This window comes from Saimiri boliviensis, chromosome 14, assembly GCF_048565385.1.
Source record: "Saimiri boliviensis isolate mSaiBol1 chromosome 14, mSaiBol1.pri, whole genome shotgun sequence".
In the NCBI taxonomy this organism is placed as follows: Eukaryota; Metazoa; Chordata; class Mammalia; order Primates; family Cebidae; genus Saimiri; species Saimiri boliviensis.
The window spans coordinates 43,690,520-43,703,376 of NC_133462.1; the positions used below are offsets into that span (position 1 = coordinate 43,690,520).

The 12,857-nt window shown below is 53.0% G+C and overlaps 1 protein-coding gene across 4 annotated transcripts in view; it reads left to right on the plus strand.

Annotated features, from left to right (window-relative positions):
* The first annotated feature begins 1,323 nt into the window (after positions 1-1,323).
* Positions 1,324-12,857, plus strand: part of SGTA (small glutamine rich tetratricopeptide repeat co-chaperone alpha) — a 32,038-nt gene continuing 20,504 nt past the window's right edge. For all 4 annotated transcript variants that reach the window (XM_010349429.2, XM_010349433.2, XM_010349428.2 and 1 more), the window contains exon 1: positions 1,324-1,422. The gene's annotated coding sequence lies outside the window, so the exon portion shown is untranslated. The remainder of the gene's footprint in view (positions 1,423-12,857) is intronic.

A 12,857-nucleotide genomic window follows, 5' to 3' on the forward strand; every position in this document is an offset into this window, starting at 1 on the left:
ACCTTCCTTTGTTAGATGAGCTGGGCTTTCGTCAAATTACTGCCTGGTCTCCCAACAAAATAAACTCTTCCCTCCTTTATTCGGTGTTCGAGAGATCCATTTCCCACAGCCGTTCCGGCTATACAGTCACCTTCTTTGACCTAGGTCACTCCTGGCTACCTGCTCTGACCTGCCTGTAATGGTCCATCCCACCAAACCACCCACCCTGCCACTCCAGCTCGGACCCCTGTTCTCTTTAAAATAGCCAATCAGAATTAGTCTAGCTTGTGCGATCTAACTCTAGCCTATAGGGGAATGACACAGCAGTAGGGGCGACCCCCATCAGGCATAAGTACCCCTTTTTCTCACTTGCCCAAATATGTGGTCACCATCTTCATCAGTGAGCTGCACCCTTCTATAGAAATAAACTGCCTTGCTGAGAGGATTTATCTTCCAGTGCTATTTCTTTTGCAGCATCAAAATTTTACCTGTAACAGAGAACATTTCTGGCAACTATAACTCAGATGGTGATAAGTTTTCCATTGTCCTAGGAAATTTCTCATCACTTTGTCTCTATTTATTTTTGGGGTGGGGGGGTGGTGTCTTGAGTACACCAAGCTTAATTTTATGTCAGCCTTCATTTTCGCTGTTCCCTGTGCCTGGGGTACTTTAAGTTTGGACTTTCCTATCTTTGAAATCCAAATCTAAAGGATGATCTTTCCTACCTATCCTAGCTCCCAGTCACAATCACAGAACCTTCATTTTTTTTTTTTTTGGCAGTGTTTGCTGTGAAATTTCTTGTTTCTCTATTTATGTACTAGTTTATTAGTTGATAGTCCGTCTACACCAATGCAAGATAATCAGTATAGACACTTTGCTGATTTTTATTGCTGGTTTGTAATAAATATTGATTAGGCACCTACTGTCTACAAATGTCTCTATTCTCACAGACGTCTCATAGATTGACTGAAAGAATGCATTTGTGGGTGAGCAGATGGGTGGGTAAATAAATGAACAAAGACAGGGAGCGGATAACAGTGACTCCCATTCATTGCTCGGCTGTGACGCTCCGAGGTCCAGGTGTCCAAACGCGGCTGCACCACGTGGCCGGCCCAGCACCACGTGGTCAGTCCGGCGACTGGCTGGAGTCCGCCACTGTCCCACCAAGCACCGCTCCATGCTGGCTTTAGAGGGCTAGTGAGACCCGATTTCCGGCTTCCGTTAGGTCGTAGAGGTCAGTTGCCCTAACGACCCGCTGGTTCCCGCCTCTACGTTGCGTCACTTCCTGTCACGCCCACTTAGAGCAATAATGCACCTGCGCAGAAGGGAAGCAACCCCGGACGCCGTTGTTCTGCGCAGGCGTGGCGCCCTGGGGCCGGGGCCGGGCGGCACCGCGGTGCGCAAGCGCAGCCGTCGGTGGGTCGGGGATCGGTAGCCTGAGAGGTGAGTAAGGGGCTCCGTGCTGAGCCTGGGGGATCTGGGCTCTGCGGCTCGGGGCTCACAGGGCCCCAGAGCCCGTAAGAGGTTGAGGATTGTGAGGTCAGGGTCACCGCGACTCGCGGGGTCCTGTGAGTAGGTGGCGCGGAGGGGAAACTGAGGCTGGGAGGCATCGGGCAGGCCGTTGGAGCCCTGATCTCCCTGCCCCGGACCCCAGGTCCTGGAAATGCTGGTCCGCGGGCTGGTGTCGAGGTCGGCGGGAGGTGAAGGCGCCCCGCAGTAAGTGAGCGCTCGCTGGGTGTTCGCTGCCGTCTCGTTCTTATTAACCGCCTGGAAACGTCATTGCTGTGACTCGGGGACCCCCGTTTGTGGTGACTCAAGTCGGCAGTCTAGTCCCAGCGCCGCCAGTCCCTACCTGGGTGACCTTACCCAGCCTGTTGGCTTTTCGGAGCCTCAGTTACCCCTCTGTAAAACGGACGTTGTCAAAAGTCCCTGCCTGGGAAATGAGAGCCCCGGGGCCCCGCGCAACGTGAGAACCCCGAAGAATTGGCAGCCGTTCGTCTTATTTCATGTTCTAGAGTCGTCTTCTGCCTATCTTGCTAGAGGTTGGGGAAATCTGGGATAAGCGACCAGCCCACCAACACGTCTTACCCGCGTGTAAACCTGGATGAGTCGCCTCCCCTCTGAGCAAAGCGTTCCTTCTTTCGTAAACAGGAGTGGTAAAAGCAGATGTGTCGGAGGGTCATTATGAGGGTAAACCCACGTACAATTCTCCTAGAACTTGGTAAGAGAGAGCTGGCTTGAGAACGGCTGTTTTGTTATTAGGTGCCAGAAAATTGCCGTGCAGTGAGTCTGCAGCTCGGAGGTTGAATGATTATCCCATTTTCTTTTGTTTCTGTGTCTTTTTTTTTTTTTTTTTGAGACGGAGTCATATTCTGTCGCCCAGACTGGAGTTTAGTGGCGTCATCTCGGCTCACTCCAATCTCCACCTCCTGGTTTCAAGCGATTCTCCTGCCTCAGCCTCCCCAGTAGCTGGGACTACAGGCGCGCACCACCATGCCTGGCTAATTTTTTTGTATTTTTAGTAGAGTCGGGGTTTCACCATGTTGGCCAGGCTGGTGTCCAACTCTTGACCTCATGATCCGTCTGCCTAAGCCTCCCAAAGTGCTGGGATTACAGGTGTGAGCCACCATGCCCGTCCTACAACAACATTTTTCAAAAACTGTTAAAAATGACAAAGGCAAATAGAGAACTATGACAGCAGGAAGGGAAGGAACACCTGGGGATCCCTGGGCTCCTGGACACTCGTTTGCTTTTCTGGTTTTTGGTTTTTTGTTTTTGTTTTTGTTTTTGCTTTGTTTTGTTTTGAGACAGAGCCTTGCTCTGTTGCAATGGCGTGATCTCAGCTCACTTCACTTCTGGGGTTCAAGCAATTGTCTTGTGTTATCCTCTCGAATAGCTGGGATTACAGGCATGCACCACCATGCCTGGCTAATTTTTGTATTCTTAGTAGAGAAGGGGTTTCACCGTGTTGGTCAGGCTGGTCTCGTGATCCACCCGCTTCGGCCTCCCACAGTGCTGGGATTACAGGTGTGAGCCACCGCACCTTGCCTTGTTTCTGTCTCTGATTATTCGTTTTGTCTGTTTTTTCCCTCCCTTGACCAGTGGTTCTCAATCAGGAACACTTCTATGCCCCGGGGACACTTGGTGACATTGTGGTTGTCATGATTTGGGGGACCTCCTGGTATGGAGTAGGTAGAGGCCAGAGATGCTGGTCACCAGCCAGCAGTGCCTAGGATGGCCCCACCCCAGAGAATAATCCAGCCTTGAATGTCAATAATGCTTTTAAAACTTTACCATATGGGCGGATCACCTGAGGTCAGGAGTTCGAGACCAGCCTGGCCAGTGTGGGGAAACCTCGTCTCTACTGAAAAAACAAAAATTAGCCAGGTGTGGTGGCACACGCCTGTCATGCCAGCTACTCAGGAGGCTGAGGCAGGAGAATCCCTTGAACCCAGGAGGCTGAGGTTGCAGTGAGCCAAGATCACGCCACTGCACTCCAGCCTGGGTGACAGAGTAAGACCCTGTCAAAAATCAAAACCCTATCCTAGATCAGCGATTCTTCACCAGCACGGGCAGCTGGGAGTGTGTGGCTCCATGAAATCGTGAGCAAAGTTGTGTGTGTGCACCCAATTTTGTGCGGTGAGGAATGGGTACTTTGGAGTTTAGTCTCTCAAGTCAGACTGCCTAGGTTCAGAAATCCTCCTTTTCATCCTCATAGCTGGGGGGGTCTTGGGTGGCCCCATCTTTCCAAGCCTCAGTTTTTCTTCTGTAGAATGGGGATCATAATAGTAATCACCTCAGGTGTGTGAGCATTAAACCAGGCAGGGTATCGGCAAACTGACCCGAAGACCAAATCCACCTGTGGCCTGGTTTTGCGAATGAGGTTTCGTGGGAACGCAGCCACACTCCTTTGTTTCCGTGCTAGCTGTGGTTGATTTCGAGCTAAGAAGCCACAGTGGAACAGTTGCCGTAGAGAACATAACGCCTGCAGAGCTGAAGACGTTTTTCTTCTGGCCCTTTTCAGGAAAACCTTTGCTGACCCCTCAAATAAGGCATCGCATATACAGCACTTAGCTGGGTGCCTGGAAAGCTGTGAGCGTGCCAAGGATTTGAGCTGCAGTTTATAATTAAATCTTCCTAGAAGGGTGAATGATTCCAGATGGGGGTGAGCTCTGCCCCAGATTGGAGAATCCCTGAGAGCTGTAGTCACTTGATTCTACTGTATTTTTTTTTTTTTTTTTTTTTTTCCGAAGATGCAGTCTCACTCTGTCGCCTGGCTGGAGTGCAGTGGTGTGATCTTGGCTCACTGCAGCCTCCCCCTCCCGGGTTCAAGGTGTTCTGCCTCAGCCTCCCAAGTAGCTGGGACTACAGGCACACGCCACCACGCCCGGCTAATTTTTTGTATTTTAGTAGAGACAGGGTTTCACCATATTACCCAGGCTGGTCTCGAACTCCTGAGCTCAGGCAATCTGCCCGCCGCGGCCTCCCAAAGTGCTGGGATTGCAGGCGTGAGCCACCGAGGCAACCTGTTTTGGTTTGTTTTACCAGTGTCCAACAGGGGCCCTGGTAGAAAGTCCTCAGTACAGGCTTAAGGAGTCAGAGGGATGGTTTGGGATAGGGTCTTGCCCCACCGCCCAGGCTGGAGTGCAGTGGCACAATCTCCGCTCACTGCAGCCTCAACCTCCTGGGCTCAGGCCATCCCACCTCAGCTTCCCGAGTAGCTGGGACTACAGGTCTGCACTACCACACCCGGCTCATTTTTGTATTTTGTTGTTTTCAAGATAGGGGTTCACCATGTTGCCCAGGCTGGTCTCAAACTCCTGGATTCGAGGGATCATCCACCTTGGCCTCCAAAGTTCTGTGATGAGAGGCGTGCCCCACCACATCGGGCCTGTTTTCTCTTTCGCTGAGGTGGAAACAGGCCCAGAGAGAAATGACCTCCCCAAGGGACTTGCCCATAGCTGTGAATTTTTTCAACAATTGAAGGCTTTCCTGAGTCCATAGGGTTTGGACGCCACCAGGTGCAGGGGTTAAAAGGGCAAATGGGTCTGTGGAAAGACAGAAAGCCTCAAAAGAGATGCCGGGCCCGACGTAGGAGCTTGCAAGAATACTGGATTCTCTCCTGGCAGAGTTGGGGAGGGGAGGTGAGCGCCTAATTTGAGTGGCGCGTACAGGGTTTGGTGTCGCCCCAGAGACGACCCCCCACTGGTGAGGGGCCTCTAACGTACACTTCTGGGGGTGCAGGGAGCAGTTGAGGGCTTTTATGCATGCGGTGACCTCCTGGTGGCATCTTGGAAGAAAGGGGGCTTCAATGTGGGGAGTATCCGGATGGGAGACTGAGCTAGAACCCAGGTATCCTAGGAGGGAGTGAGGACTGGGGCGCCCAGCCTTCCTGCCCTGCTGTTTATGAGAAGTGTTGTGGATTTGGGGTGGAGGTGGGCAGAGTGCTCCCAGAAGGCAGTGGGCCAGAGTGGGGCTTCTTTTTTTTTTTTTTTTTTGAGACGGAGTTTTCGCTCTCGTTGCCCAGGCTGGAGTGCAATGGCGCGATCTCGGCTCACCGCAACCTCCGCCTCCTGGGTTCAGGCAATTCTCCTGCCTCAGCCTCCCGAGTAGCTGGGATTACAGGCACACGCCACCATGCCCAGCTAATTTTCAGTATTTTTAGTAGAGACGGGGTTTCACCATGTTGACCAGGATGGTCTCGAACTCTTGACCTCGTGATCCACCCGCCTCGGCCTCCCAAAGTGCTGGGATTACAGGCTTGAGCCACCGCGCCCGGCCCAGAGTGGGGCTTCTTACTGGGGTGTAACGAAGTAGGAGGACCTCAGTTTAGGGGGACGTTCTGTTTTTTCCATTGAATGATTCATTCTGGGCGGGGAAATAAGGAAGAGAGGTTGTGAGTTTTTGGTTTGTTTTTAGAGGCGAGGCCTCACTTTGTCACCCAGGTTGGAGTACACAGGCACAATCACAGCTCACTGCAACCTCCAGCTCCTGGGGTCAAATGATCCTCTTACCTCAGCCTCCCGAGTAGCTGGGGCTACTGCTGTGTGCTGCCATGTCAGGCTAATTTCTTTTCCTTCTTTTTTGTTGAGTCTATTATGTAGGATCTTACTATACACTATATTGCCCAGGCTGGTCTTGAACACCTGGCCTCAAGCGGTTCTCCCATCTCAGCCTCCCAAAGTGCTGGGATTACTGGCGTGAGACACTGCCCCTGACCTAGGTAGCTGTGGTTTTTTTTTTTTTTTTTTTTTTTTTGAGACGGAGTTTCGCTCTTGTTACCCGGGCTGGAGTGCAATGGCGCGATCTCGGCTCACCGCAACCTCCGCCTCCTGGGCTCAGGCAATTCTCCTGCCTCAGCCTCCTAAGTAGCTGGGATTACAGGCACGAGCCACCACGCCCAGCTAGTTTTTTGTATTTTTAATAGAGACGGGGTTTCACCATGTTGACCAGGATGGTCTCGATCTCTTGACCTCGTGATCCACCCGCCTCGGCCTCCCAAAGTGCTGGGATTACAGGCTTGAGCCACCGTGCCCGGCCTGCTGTGTTTTGATTTTTTTTTTTTTTAAAGGCCGGAGAGCGCCCGCGGGTCTCGAACCACGCAGAGTGATTGTTTTCCGCTATAGAAAGCATTGTTGAAGTAACTGCTGAGCTAAAGCCGGCCCGATTTGGTTTTTATTTTATTTTATTTATTTTTTTGAGACGGTGTCTTACACTGTCACCCAGGCTGGAGTGCAATGGCGCAATCTCGGCTCACGGCAGTTTCTGCCTTCTGGGTTCAGGCAATTCTCCTGCCTCGGCCTCCCGAGTAGCTGGGACTACAGGCGTGCGCCACCACACCCAGCTATTTTTTTTATATTTTTAGTAGAGACAGGGTTTCATCATGTTGGCCAGGATGGTCTCGATCTTTTGACCTCGTGATCTGCCTGCCTCAGTCTCCCAAAGTGCTGGGATAACAGGCGTGAGCCACCACGGCCAGCCAATTTTCTTTTTATTTTAATGATAAAATATAAAGTTGGGATGTGGAGTCATCGGCTCAGAGCCGAGGCTGGCATCCCAGTTGCCACCCCCATGGGCCAGCAGACTTCCACCCTCACTTCTGCGCCCTCTGCCTTGAGACCAGGCGTCGGCCGTGGCTCCAGAGCTCCCATAAAGCCCTCGCTGTTGGGAGACACAGCAGGCTTCTTTGAGAGTGCTGTCCCACAGCCAAACCCCGACAAGTTGTGATTGTTCCAAAGACACCGAGTGCCGAATGGCAGCTGAGAAAAACGCCATCCTCAGGCTTGTGGCCCCCCCCCTCTTCCCTGAAGCCTTGGTGCTGAAGGCAGATCCGAGAACCGCTGGACGGCCCTCACCTGGGGTTCCAGCACCACCGGCCTGAGTCACGCGGTGGGTGGTCCTCCGCCGTGGACCTGCAGTTCTGAAACCCAGAGTGCTCTGCAAACAAGGTTTACAGAAAGCTCAGGCAGAGTCATCTGGCCAGAAAAAGCTGACTTGTACTGACTTCCAGCCTTTTCCTTAGAGGTTGATGGTGATTTAGCCGGGCGCGGTGGCTCAAGCCTGTAATCTCAGCACTTTGGGAGGCTGAGACGGGTGGATCACGAGGTCAAGAGATCGAGACCATCCTGGTCAACGTGGTGAAACCCCGTCTCTACTAAAAATACAAAAACTTAGCTGGGCATGGTGGTGCGTGTCTGTAATCCCAGCTACTCAGAAGGCTGAGGCAGGAGAATTGCTTGAACCCAGGAGGCGGAGGTTGCGGTGAGCCCAGATCGCGCCATTGCACTCCAGCCTGGGTAACAAGAGCAAAACTCCATCTCAAAAAAAAAAAAAAAAAAGAGGTTGACGGTGATTTACTGCTGGGGGCCGTGTGTGGTCGTTCAGCTGGGGGGTGCTTCTGGTGTGCAGTCGGGGACCAGGGATACTGCTCAGTGCCCGGCAGTGCCCGGGGCAGAATCTTCCCCCGAAGATGTCCACTGTGCCACGGGGGAGAGACCTGCATTCGTTATTTGGGGGAAAAAAATGGAGCCTGCCCTCTGCTCTCACTGGACACCAGGGTAAACTTCCTAAGGGGCAGAAGGACAGAACTCAGGGGCGTCTGGCTCCTAGGATTACCTCCTGCTGTCTCTCCACTTAGTGTGTGGATGTGTTCTTGGTTTTGTTAGAGACAGGGTCTCACTTTGTTGCCCAGGTTGGCCCCAAACTCCTGGGCTCAAGAGTCCTCCATAGTTTGTGGATTTCTTTTTTCTTTCCTTTTCTTTTTTTGAGATGGAGTCTCGCTCTGTCACCAGGCTGGAGTGCAGTGGCACAATCTCGGCTCACTACAACCTCCACCTCCTGGGTTCGAGTGATTCTCCTGTCTCAGCCTTCTGAGTAACTGGGAATACAGGCGCCCGCCACCATGCCCAGCTAATTTTGTTGTTGTTGTTTGAGATTGAGTCTTGCTCTGTCGCCAGGCTGCAGTGCAGTGGCAAAATCCTGGCTCAGTGCAGTCACCACCTCCCAGGTTCAAGCAATTCCCCTGCCTCAGCCTTCTGAGTAGCTGGGACTACAGGTGCGCACCACCATGCCTGGCTAATTTGTTTGTATTTTTAGTAGACACAGGGTTTCACCACGTTGACCAGGATGGTCTCCATCTCCTGACCTCGTGATCCACCTGCCTCAGCCTCCCAAAGTGTTGGGATTACAGGCGTGAGCCACGACACCTGGCCAGTTTTTGCATATTTAGTAGAGATGGGGTTTCACTGTGTTGGTCAGGCGGGTCTCGAACTCCTGACCTTGTGATCCACCCGCCTTGGCCTCCCAAAGTGCTGGGATTATAAGCGTGAGCCATTGCACCCAGCCTGTTTGTGGATTTCAATGTGTGCAGCCTCCTGGGACCTCAGTAGAGCAGATGATCATGGGAGACAGAGTCTCTTAGGGATCAGTGGCATGCCTTAGCCCAGGGGGTCTCAGCTTGGGCACTTCTGCTCAGCTCTGCCCCAGGGAGGGGGCAGGGTGCAGACCAAGAGGCGAAGAAGTTGTCTGGGGTGTGGGAGGTGTTCCAGGAGGGAGAACAGCCCGTGCAAAGGCCCTGGGGTGCAGAAGTACCAGGAGAGAGCAGTGTGACTCCGTGAGTGCCACTGTACTCCACCCTGGGTGACAAAGCAAGACTCCATCTCAAAAAAAAAGAAAAAGAAACAAAGACCTGGCTGAGTCCCCTACAAACCCAGAAGGTGGGGGTCACAGCCCCCTCTTACAGAGGGAGTGACAGACCCAGACAGGTGGCACACGCAAGGTCATACCAGTGACAGCTGGAACTCGGCTTAGCATTCCAGGCACATGGGCCTAGTGCAATCCGTGCTGGGGGTGGGGGGGTGTACGCGTGCACACGCGCGTGTGTGGACAGGATGTGCGTCCCTTCTCAGGGAACTAACACAGAATAAACAAACAAACCTGATCTTTGGTGTACCGGTTCCCTTCTCTCTTAGACTGAGGCGTGAGAACTGGAAAGGATGGTTGAGGACCGGGAACTAACACAGAATAAACAAACAAACCTGATCTTTGGTGTACCGGTTCCCTTCTCTCTTAGACTGAGGCGTGAGAACTGGAAAGGATGGTTGAGGACCCAATGAGGGTTCAGAAAGTGGAAAGAGCCACTGCACCCGGCCAATTTTTGTATTTTCTTTTCTTTTTTTTTTTGTTTTTTGAGACGGAGTTTCACTCTTGTTGCCCAGGCTGGAGTGCAGTGGTGTGATCTCGGCTCACGGCAACCTCTGCCTCCTGGGTTCAAACGATTCTCCTGCCTCAACCTCCCAAGTAGCTGGGATTACAGGCATGTCCCACCACGTCTGGCTAATTTTTGTATTTTTAGTAGAGACGGGGTTTCACCATGTTGGCCAGGAGGGTCTCGATCTCTTGACCTTGTGATCCGCCTGCCTCGGCCTCCCAAAGTGCTGGGATTACAGACGTGAGCCACCGCGCCCTGACAAAACTTTAACATCTTAATGAGTTATAAATGCACAGTTCAGTGGCTTTAAGCGCATTCGCATAGTTATGTAGCCGTCACCACCATTATCTCCAGAACTTTCTTATCTTCCCAAACTGAAACTCTAACCCATGAAACATTCACTCCCTGTGCCCTCCCACGCCCCAGCACCCCAATTCTACAACCTCTCTAGGGACTGCCTAGGAGGGGAGTCCCACAGGATTTGTCCCTGTGTGTCTGGCTTATTTCACTGAGTGTGACGTCCTCCAGGTCCGTCCTTGCGACCTGGTCAGAACTTCCTGTTCCTGGCTGCGTAGTATTCCATAGTGTGTGCAGGCCCTGTTGTGTTGATCCAGTCCCCTGTCCATGGGCACGTGGGCTGTTTCCTTTTGGCTGTTGTCATGCTGTCATGTGTCAAAACATGCGGAAAAAAACCCCAAAACTCTGTAAACCAAAAATCTTCTGAACCTTTTGGGTGGCATGTGTCCATTTTCCCTTTGGGGGTCAGGAGACCTGCCTGGTTTGCTCTCTGAACCCTGTTAGCTGGGGCGATGGCGTCAGCTTTTGTGGTTTCACTTTCTGGTGGTGGTTGACCTCCACGGGCCGTGCTATGTCACACGCAAGATGTTTGGATTCCGGGACTGGCTGCTCTCCAGGCTCTGGCCTGTCCTGATCCCAGGCCTGGAAGTTTCAGTCTCTTCACTGTGTCCTGAGACGGGGGCGGAACACTCATCACCATCCCCAGGGAGCTTGCAGGAAGACTGTGACTCCCCGTCCAGTCACAGTGAACACAGCTCTGGTAGATTCCTCCCCTTTAAAGAACAGAGATACGATTCCCGTACCATGAAATCCAGTGGCATTTGGTAGGTTCACAGAGTTGTGCAACCGTCACTATTCTCTGGTTCTAGAGCTTCTCATCACCCCAAAAGGAAGCCAGGAAACTCTGTCCCCACCAGCTGTCACTTGCCTTTGCCTGCCCAAGCCCCCGGCACCCCTGCTCCTCCTTCCTGTCTCTGGAGGGGCCTGTTTTGGGCATTTCATAGAGATGGGGTCACACCGTGTGTACACTTTGTGTCTGCCTTCTTTTGCTCCCCACCTTTTTTTTTTTTTTTTTTTTTTTTTTTTTGAGACGGAGTTTCGCTCTTGTTACCCAGACTGGAGTGCAATGGCGCGATCTTGGCTCACCACAACCTCCGCCTCCTGGGTTCAAAAAACCCCTCCTGGGTTCAGGCCTCAGCCTCCTGAGTAGCTGGGATTACAGGCACGCACCACCATGCCCAGCTAATTTTTTTTTTTGTATTTTTAGTAGAGACGGGGTTTCACCATGTTGACCAGGATGGTCTCGATCTCTTGACCTCGTGATCCACCCGCCTCGGCCTCCCAAAGTGCTGGGATTACAGGCTTGAGCCACCGCACCCGGCCTCCCACCTTTTTTTTTTAAGTGATTGTTGATGGATGTTGCTTTCCCTGAAAGGCAAGCAGAGCGGAGAGCGCGCCCAGCATGTTCGGGCTGTGCGTGTGCAGTGGTGTGAGGTCCCCTTCGCTGCTGTCACCTGACTCTGACGTCAGCCGGTGTCTGAAGCCCGCTGGGCCAATGCCTTGCTTGTCTCCGGCGCGTGGTGGGTGATGTGCTCAGGCGGCCCACGCCTCGTCTCGGGGGGCACTGGCTGTTCACCTCATGTGGAGGTATTTTGGGTGGGACACCTCTGATCTTGAGTGTGGGGGCAGGTCAGGCGGCTGCCGGCTGTGGATCCGGCCGTGCCTGTGTCTCCAGTGGCCTCTCACAAACGACTCCATCCCCAGTCCTGCCGTGGAGGTCGTCGCACTGAGGTCATGAGACGGGGTTGTGGAAAGTGCCAGGTGCACCCACAGCCTCTTCACGCCCTCTTCTTCTAGTCCAGCACCTCTCCCACTGAGAGCTGTGGATGTTGGGGCCGGATCGTTCTCTGGGTAGGAGCCGTCCTGGGCACTCCCGGGCACTGAGCGGTGCCCCTGACCTCCACCCACTCCGTGTCAGACACTGCCAAGCGTCTGGACACATCCATTGAGAACCGAGTAAAACAGAATCTAGGAGATGCACACACACACGCACACACATGCACACACGCGTGCGCACACACGCAGTTTCTGCAAAATCTGGTGGGTCTGTGGCATCCACGGGGATCCTCAGCATTAGCCTCCTGGAGGAGGCAGGGCACAGTGGGTCCCATCAGTGGTGTCAGCACTTTGGGAGGCCAAGGCTGGAGGATCGCTTGAGGCCAGGAGTTTGAGACCAGCCCGGGCAACACAGTGAGATCTCATCTCCTAAAGAAAGATGAAATTCTCTGGAGGCGCCCTCCCGTCTTTGCCCGTGTTCACACGCAGATATTATACATGGTTGAGGTTCTGGGTCTGCCAGTAGCATAGGAGGTGCTCAGACGGGTCATCCTCGTGGTGTGATACTCCTGGTGCCCTGCCTCTGAGTCTGTCCCCACGGGGATGGCTGTAGCCGAAGGCCTCTGTGTGTGCGTGCACACGTTAACCTACGTGCCTTGGACCACGAGACATCTGTGCACTTAAAGTTAACATGGACATTTGTATAGAAATGATGGGAAGTTTCGATTTCCTATAAAAAAAAAAAAGCTGCCCCTTGGCCGGGCGCGGTGGCTCAAGCCTGTAATCCCAGCACTTTGGGAGGCCGACGTGGGTGGATCACGAGGTCGAGAGATCGAGACCATTCTGGTCAACATGGTGAAACCCCGTCTCTACTAAAAATACAAAAAACTAGCTGGGCGTGGTGGCGCGTGCCTGTAATCCCAGCTACTCAGGAGGCTGAGGCAGGAGAACTGCCTGAACCCAGGAGGCGGAGGTTGTGGTGAGCCGAGATCGCGCCATTGCACTCCAGCCTGGGTAACAAGAGCGAAACTCCGTC